The following is an 8,430-nucleotide window of genomic DNA, read 5'->3' as shown; positions in this document are numbered from 1 at the left end:
GTGGACATACTCCTTGCTGACTGCACAAAACAAATCAAATGATATCAGCAAAAAGATAAGTATTCGCGCAGAAGTAGTGCAATGAGATCAACTTACACAAGCCGTCAACTTGGATCACGGGCTCAGTCACGCTGTCAGCCCACCTCCTGCTCATACCCACCCCCACCAGCGCCTCCTCACAAATTTTCTTGGCGGGGGATGGTTCAGCAGTCAACTTTTTCACCCAGGCGCCAGTTGGGTTCTTGACGACACCCACATCCGCAGGCGCAGAAGAGATCGCGCGCATGGTCATGCGGATGGGGATCACACCAGCCCTGATGTAAAAAAACCTCTCAGACCAGTCATGAAGGCTCTTGAATGAAACAGTGGAGCACTTCACCTTCTGACTGCGAGGAATAAAAGAGAACCAAGAGTCTTGGATCTTGGGCTTGTAGAAAAATTGAAAGCGCCGAGGGGTGGGCTCCTCGCGCTGGGATTTGCACATGAACTCAAAATGAGTCATGCGCACAAGTCCAAACGGATGGACTTGGGATATATGAATCCCATAGAACCTAAGCAGCGCACCCACAAACCTTGTCATCGGGAGACGAAGGTTGCAGTGGGTGAAAAAATGGCAATACAATGATATATAGCCGGTAGGCGGGTTCGCCGCCGTTTGCCCGGCCCCAGGCAACATGCAGCCAAACACAGGGAGAAAACCCTGAGAGGCGATAAGGCTGTCAAGATCAGCCTGCCTCAGTTTGCAGGGGATTTCATTCCACCTCTTCACGGCCTTGGTCTTCCCTACCTCCTCCGATGAGGCCTCAGCAGCCTTCTTCCCCTTGCCGGTCTTCTTCAATGTAGACATTACTAACGATTTTCTACGGCAATGTATGGGGGAGATTGTGTTGTCTGAGCTATCAGACATACAACGGTGAAAACGGACAAACGATGCTTCTAAAGAACAGAAATCTGGAAGCAGGAGACACGTAATCGGAATAGAAAGAAAGAAAGAAAAGAGATCAGAATAATAAACAAGAAGATGAAGGATAAAAAACTCTAAGGGCTGGCTTTTATAGGCCCAGGAGAGAGAAATATTGGTGCTGATCGGACTTCACGCGCCCCCACTCGCAGATGTAAGCCAACGCGAGCGCGACACGTGTCCCTGACACTGTGTGAGGGGACACGAAAAGAAACTCTACAGCTGTTGCCAGAATTCACGCGCCACCACTCGCAGGAACGGACCAACGCGAGCGCGACACGTGTCCCTGACAGCATGTGAGGGGACACGAAAGGCAACTGTGGCACCTCGAGCACACGAAAGGTCTGACACGTCTCCATCACTGGCCCACGTCAGCAACAACCAACCACGTACAGGGACGATTCGTTTGCAACCAAAAGGATAGAATTTCGCGCAACGATGAATAATAAGAAGAAAAAGACAAACCCCTACTAAAAGAGCAAACTGTTAAGTCTAATATCTATCTTGCCTCGCTCGCGCGAGACAAGACACACATTAGACTGGGGGGGCTTGAAGAGGTATGTACCCGCCTCAACAACGAGCGAGGCGGGTCAACCCACGAGATATAGACAAGAGGCTTGAAATCAAGACATTATGAAGGCACAAAGCCAAAACCTACGCGCATGGCGCATATCACATATGCTCACGCATATCACATATGCTCATGCATCACATGCTCAGGCATCATATGCCCAAGCACCACAGATGCCCAGGCATCACATATGCTCACGCATCACATATGCTCACGCATATCACATATGCGCGTGGCGCATCAGCGCGCGGCGCATATCACATCTGCGCATGAAACATCTGCGCGTGAGAATAAAGAGAAGACCTCGCGCATCCTCAGGATTGGCGCATATCACACATGCACATAATCAACCTCGTCCTTATCCAAATCAGGATTAGGGCAACCTTGATTGTGCACGTCAGACAACCTTCCAGAAGGTATCTTTTTAAGGAATAAGAATATGCTGATGTCGACAGCTGCCAATGAAAGGTGGACAACTCAGCATAAACCATGTGCTACCACGTGGTTATAACCAATGAAAAAGCACCAGGTGTCCCAAAGGACACGTGGCGCAAAGCAACTGGAAGAGGCCAACAAAGCCCTAATTGGGTCTGAGCCCAATCATTGGAAACCCTAGCACTATAAATACAGCATCAACTCCACAAGGAAAGGACACTCAATCATTCAGTTACATACAGTCACATCTGATAACATCCAATTACAGAGTATTCAGCTATTAAGCAATACACTCCAAATTCCTTACTCTCACATATTATTATCTTCTCCCACAAATACTTATTCTCACACCGGAGGGTTACCCCAAAGAGGACCCCTCTGTCCCTTTCTGAGGGGTAAGTTTACGGTGCTGTTCATTTTGTAGGTGGAAGAACCCAGATCCATCAGATCCAAGAGAAACCATCGGTGAAATAGCATAATCACACCCGAGGAAAGTAGATCGTCTACCAGTGAGTCGATCCACGTTTCTTCAGTCATATTTCTCTTACTCGGGTCACATTTTCCCTCTTAAGCACACAAAATTGTAACACTCAAAAACTCTTGTATGTATGCCACTGGCCACAAGATAAAACTTCTAGATTTCCTTTTTCCAAGTTGTTGGATGTTAACATATAACCTTTCAACTTGACACTTGCTTTAATGTGGCTTACCACAAAAATTTAAACTTAGGTTTTAGCCCTAAAAATAAACTTTTAGAGTTTTTATTAACTCAACCATCACCGTCACAACAACACCATCTACATTGTGTCACCTCTGGTGAATCTCGGCTCATTTTGTCCTGACTATAATAGAGATATTAATCGATAATAAATTCTCACCTTAACACAAACAACACAATTTGGACGCATTGACTATCGATGAGTGAAGAATGCTGCAATTAGGCAAACTTGAGTGGGAACAACTCATGATGGCTGACCTCATAGAAAGTTTCAGCCCGACAGCCACAGACAATCCCGTGAGATTTTACAGAAAAAACACACATGATAGTTTATGTAAGGGCCTAATGTCACACACACCATCGTCAATTGTGATCACCCGCACTGCCACCATTTCGATGTCATACCATCACAATCACCACTTGTAACCCCTATTCATTATAAAAAAATATGACAATTGCATAATTTTGATACTTTTCTCATAAAGTCTTAACAGTATTCATTTAAGTCTATACTCGTTCTAACCCGAAATCCTAATGATACTTTTTTAAAAGGATCCAATTGGACCCCTTATCAGTTATCACACCCTAGTTAAAACTCTACATTCACCCAACTTCTACTTTACGCTGTGTTTATGAGCTTACTTAACGAAAGAAATGAAAGGAAAGGAAACATTTTCTTTCTTTTCATTTACTTTCCTTTCCTTTCCTTCCAACCAATTCCTTCCAAAATGAAAAGATAGATTTTACACTATAAAACCTCCACTTTCTTTTCCTTTCTCCCTTGTGTTCCCGAGTCTCGTTAAATGAAAGGAAAGGAAATGGAGAGAAAGAAGTGGATCAATAAACATTAGGTTTTATGGTAAATTCATAGCAGATTGCGAAAACTATGACCATTATCACTCTTTATAGAACCACATAATAATTAATCCAGATGATCTAACTTTAATTGTACTGTAACTTGGAGGTTTTTTACAATTCCTACATGTGTTAATATTGATTTGCTTTTTTATTAGTTTTAATAGATGTATAAAGGGGCGTGCATGGGTCGGTTTGATTCGTTTTTGAGCTTTTATTCTTTACTTCTTTAAATGAAAGTCGGAAACACAATTATTTATTTCTTTTCTATCCTTCTCCTTCTTTTCTTTCCTTGAGTTCAACTTAAAAAACGAAAGGAAAGGAAAGGAGGCTTGTTTAGGGGTTGCCAACAAGAATCAACCTGATCATCACAGGCGACGACTACCATGGCAGCCACGAGCCTGCCAGTCACCACCCTACCGTCGCACCGCCACCTCTCTCTACCACCTCCTCCTTCACCCACTTACACACCAGTCAATACCCACAGACACTTTGCAAACCACCCAACAATATTACTCATCAGCCAATCATCAAGCCCAAACCAACTCAAACAAATCCACGCCCAAATGCTCCGCACCGGTCTTTTCCACGACCCCTTTTCAGCAAGCACTCTCATTTCCGCTTTTGCCCTTTCATCTTTACAAGATATCAATTATGCACACCAACTGTTCGACCAAATGCCTCAACCAAATGCTTACACTTGGAACGCCTTAATTCGGGCGTACTCGTCGAGTGAAACGCCAATACAAAGCCTTATTATCTTTACCCACATGATTCACCGGGGTAATGAAGTGCTGCCTAATAAGTTTACTTACCCGTTTGTGATTAAAGCGGCAGCCGAGGTCTCGGATGTTAGAGTGGGACAGGTTGTTCATGGGATGGCGGTTAAGACGTTGTTTGGTTCGGATGTTTTTGTACTTAATTCGCTTATTCATTTCTACACGTCGTGTGGATGTTTGGACTCGGCGTATAGTGTGTTCTTAAAAATGCCTGTGAGAGATGTTGTTTCGTGGAATTCGATGATTACGGGCTTTGCGCAAGGTGATTGCCTGGATGAAGTGTTGAAGTTGTTTAAACAAATGCAATGTGAAGGATTGAGGCCTGATAATGTTACAATGATGAGTGTGTTGACTGCTTGTACAAAGAAGTTGGATTTAGGGGTTGGGAGATTAGTTCACTCGGTTATCGAGAGGATTGGGATTACATGAAGCTTGAATTTAAACAATGCATTGCTGGATATGTATGTGAAATGTGGAACCGTAGATGATGCACAAAAACTTTTCGGTAAAATGCCTGAGAAAGATATTGTGTCATGGACAACAATGCTAGTCGGGTATGCAAAATCGGGTCATTATATAACTGCTCGAAAGCATTTTGAGAGTATGCCTAATCAGGATATAGCTGCATGGAACGCGTTAATTTCAGCTTATGAACAAAATGGTAACCCTAAAGAAGCTTTGGCTGTTTTCAATGAGTTACAAGTGAGTAACAAAGCAAAACCGGATGATATAACGCTTGTTAGTACTCTATCTGCTTGCTCTCAGTTGGGTGCATTGGATATGGGTGGTTGGATCCATGTGTATATCAAGAAACATAATATTAAACTCGGGTGCCATCTTGTAACAGCATTGATTGACATGTATTCAAAATGTGGTGATCTGAATAAGGCTCTTGAGGTGTTTAACTGTTGTGATGATAGTAATAAAGACGTGTTTGTTTGGAGCGCGATGATTGCGGGTCTTGCAATGCACGGTCACGGACGAGACGCGATTAAACTTTTCAAGAAAATGCGAGAATCAAACGTTAAGCCTAACGGTGTCACATTCACGAATTTGCTATGCGCGTGTAGCCACACAGGCTTATTGGAAGAGGGTCGGGATCTTTTTAGAATAATGAAGCAAATTTACGGGATTACCCCTGGTGTCAAACACTATGCGTGCATGGTGGATATGCTCGGTCGTGCGGGTCGTGTAGAAGAGGCTTTAGAGTTAATAAACACAATGCCTATGCCTCCTTTAGCTTCGGTTTATGGAGCTTTGTTAGGTGTGTGTAAACTTTATGGAAACGTAGAAGTTGCTGAACATGCTAGTGCCCGGTTGCTTGAACTGGAGCCGTGGAGTCATGGCGCGTATGTTTTATTATCGAATGTATATGCTAAATCGGGAAAATGGGATAAAGTTGCTAGTTTAAGAAAAAGAATGAAAGATGTTGGATTAAAGAAAGAACCGGGGTGTAGTTCGATTGAAGTCAACGGTTGTGTTCATGAGTTTGTTGTGGGAGATAACGCACATTCGCAATCTAAAACAATATATGGAAAGTTGAATGAGGTTTTTGAGAATTTAAAGTCTAACGGGTATGAACCCAATCGGTCTCAAGTGTTACAATGTGTTGAAGAAGAAGATATGCAAGAACAAGCATTGCATCTTCATAGTGAGAAGTTAGCCATTGCTTTCGGGCTCATAAATTTGATCAAAAGTCAACCGATTCGTGTCATGAAGAATCTTCGTGTTTGTGGAGATTGCCATAATGTTGCTAAGTTGATTTCAAAGGTCTATGATCGAGAGATTTTGTTGAGAGATCGTTACAGGTTTCATCTGTTTAAAGCAGGCGAGTGTTCATGTAAAGATTACTGGTAAGTCACTAAGTTTTAGGATTTGAATAGAAAGTCAGCATATTGAACCAAAAATATCTAGATATATAGAACCATTAGAACTTGCAAATATGTACACCTATGCTATTAATGTTTTGGAATTTGAAACAAGTGATAACTTTTCTATGTACATGAACAATCTCTTTGTGTTTTCTTTAAAGATTATGGCTAGATCAATACTGTCACTTGGTTCAATGTAAATCCAGAGATCAGTTAACTTCACTCCTTTCAAGCTTTCCCTTCAAAAAGGGCACGATCGCGATCTCTCGTGCCTGGTCAACAAAAAAGGTCAAACTTTAACTTTATAACACTTTAAGGATTCTTGAATTTAAATTAAAAGCCAAGCTTTTCCAGGTTTTCTTGAACTGGTCAAGATTTAGCTTTATAACACTTAACTGAAATGATCAAGATTTGACCAATATTACCCTAACTTGTGAAGGTGGTAGGGTAACGGGTCAAACATGTAAACAAAAAAAGTTCAAACTGTTAGTTTATTACACTTTAAGAATTCTTGAATTCAAATTAAAGCCAAGCCTTTCCAGGTTTTCTTGAACTGGTCAAGATTTAGCTTTATAACACTTGACTCGAATGATCAAAGATTTGACCAACTTTACCCTAATTGGCAAGGCTGGTTCGGTAACGGGTAAAAAAAAAAGTCGAACTTTTAGCTTTATAACACTTGGGATTCTTGAATTTAAACTAATAGTTGAAGTTTTTCCAAGTTTTCTTGACCAACATTACACTCTTCTAGCTAGTGGATAACAAATCAAATTGGTAGGTCATTGATCAAACGAGTCAAATTGAAATATTTGAATGTTAGAAAGAAATGTATCTTACCAATCGCGATAGCACTTTAAGCATAACGAATGGTTGCATTTAGGCAACACCACTTTACTATTAACCTCCATGCAAATCCCGCATTCGACCTCTCTTTCCACATCAGCAACCGAGAGTGTATTCCTATCAAAACCGTCCTTTCGCGAGTAGCTAGTCAACAATATCTCCCTCTGTTTCCTCTCCTCCATATCATTAATCCCACTTTGAAGTTGCATTATTGATGGAAACACAAAACCTGTGTCACATTTAAAAGTTCTAACAAAGTTATATATAAACTTCATATATTATTATGCCATCATTTTTTTCAAAATCCTTACCATAAAACTGCCTCATACTTGCTTTTCTTTCACGAACATGAATACTTGATTTCCCATCAGCATATACCTGCTTTAACAAATATTAAATAATTAACCTAAAGGCTTAATATATGTGTTTATTTTGGGTTGATATGACTATATGAGTGACTGTTTCCCATATAACAGGTTACGGTCTTTACCGAAAACCAGAAACAAAGCTGAAATGTGCAGTCATTTTAGAAAAACCATTTTTTAAAACAATCCGTGTTGGCCCAAAACCCATTTTGACCCGTGCACGTTCTAACCCGGCCCCTTTCGACTTGAACCCGTCCTGACCCAAACTGAAAAAAAACACCTTTTTAATTGACTTGTTCCGATCCTAACCCATTCTGAGCCAACCCGTTTGCCGGTTTGAGTTTATTACAAGAAAGAACATTAAAGTTATACCTTATAAATAAAAACACGAATCAAACCAAGCGCTCCGGCAACTCGACAATCTAGCCATGGAAATAGTTTTGAAAACAAATCTGCACCATGACTAAAATACAATCTGAACTGAACATATGATCCATCATCATCCTTGATCAAATTTAAAGCCCTGAATAATATCACAAACTAATCTGTATTCTTTTAGAACGACAACTATATTATAAAGAATCGTAAAAAAAAACAGATAAAACGATACATCAATACAAACCGACCCATAAAAACTTACAGAGTATTGGCATGTTGAATATCAGCTTCAAGTGATTTAAGAGAATCTTTATATTTGTTCCTCATTATCATAATATCGTCTTAAGAAAACACAGAGCTAAAAACCCCTCAAACACCCGCAAATTTAGCAGTCGAATATGTGAAAAAGAAGACAACCCTTTTGACGGTATTCAAATCCGGATTTCGATAAACATTGAATATCCCAAATTACTGATTTCGATAAATCCACTTTTTTCTTGAAAAAATATAGACTCACTTTACACTATTTCTAAATGATTCTTTAGCTTATATATTTGACTTGTGTGCTAAAACTTAACATAATAACATGGTGTGTATTTTTGTATATGACTTGTGTAAAAAGTTAATAGTGTAACTTGTGTAACAAGTGTTATT

General features: G+C 40.6%; 2 pseudogenes across 1 annotated transcript; one reads left to right on the top strand and one right to left on the bottom strand.

Annotated features, from left to right (window-relative positions):
- Positions 1-3,926: 3,926 nt before the first annotated feature.
- LOC143535660 (pentatricopeptide repeat-containing protein At2g29760, chloroplastic pseudogene) lies at positions 3,927-6,176 on the top strand (annotated as a pseudogene).
- Positions 6,177-6,269: 93 nt separating this feature from the next.
- LOC143535635 (E3 ubiquitin-protein ligase AIRP2-like) lies at positions 6,270-8,109 on the bottom strand (annotated as a pseudogene). Its single transcript, XR_013135742.1, has 5 exons — positions 8,039-8,109; positions 7,771-7,921; positions 7,345-7,411; positions 7,028-7,262; positions 6,270-6,462 (listed from the first exon to the last, which is right to left on the bottom strand). The product of XR_013135742.1 is annotated as an E3 ubiquitin-protein ligase AIRP2-like (transcript).
- Between the last annotated feature and the right edge of the window lie 321 nt (positions 8,110-8,430).

The sequence above is a fragment of the Bidens hawaiensis genome, unplaced genomic scaffold (genome assembly GCF_021521415.1).
Source record: "Bidens hawaiensis isolate Kalapana, Puna unplaced genomic scaffold, B.hawaiensis_p1.1 tig00010570_1, whole genome shotgun sequence".
In the NCBI taxonomy this organism is placed as follows: Eukaryota; Viridiplantae; Streptophyta; class Magnoliopsida; order Asterales; family Asteraceae; genus Bidens; species Bidens hawaiensis.
Note: the sequence above shows the minus strand (reverse complement) of the source record. Positions and strands in the feature narration are given on the sequence as shown.